The following is a 576-nucleotide window of genomic DNA, read 5'->3' as shown; positions in this document are numbered from 1 at the left end:
GATGGAGACCATCCTGACTAACATAGTGAAACCCCGTCTCTACTAAAAATACAAAAAAAAAATTAGCCGGGTGTGGTGGCAGGCGCCTGTAGGCCCAGCTACTCGGGAGGCTGAGGCAGGAGAATGACGTGAACCTGGGAGGTGGAGTTTGCAGTGAGCTGAGATCGCGCCACTGTACTCCAGCCTGGGCAACAGAGCAAGACTCTGTCTCACAGCAAAAAACAAACAAACAACAAGAACAACAACAAAATTCTCATTCTCATCGTACTCTTGAAAGGAATTTGAGATAACGATAACACATGTACTGTTGGAAAACTTATAAATTTTTACAATCACCTTGAAGATAAATTGCCAATATGTAGTAATGTTATAGACGTGTAAAATGAAAATTCCCGGAAAAACACAACTAAGTATATTATCTGAAAAGCTTTGCATGTCATTAAAAACGGGCATCTATGATAATAACTATTTCAGTGCTTACAAAACCAATGATTATTATTTTGGTTCTTGTTTCTTCTAGCCAGACTTTTCTCCATTCAGACAGTGGAGCCAGGAACATTTAAAAAAAAAAAAAAA

Source organism: Mandrillus leucophaeus, unplaced genomic scaffold (genome assembly GCF_000951045.1).
Source record: "Mandrillus leucophaeus isolate KB7577 unplaced genomic scaffold, Mleu.le_1.0 Scaffold31, whole genome shotgun sequence".
Lineage (NCBI taxonomy): Eukaryota > Metazoa > Chordata > Mammalia > Primates > Cercopithecidae > Mandrillus > Mandrillus leucophaeus.
Note: the sequence above shows the minus strand (reverse complement) of the source record.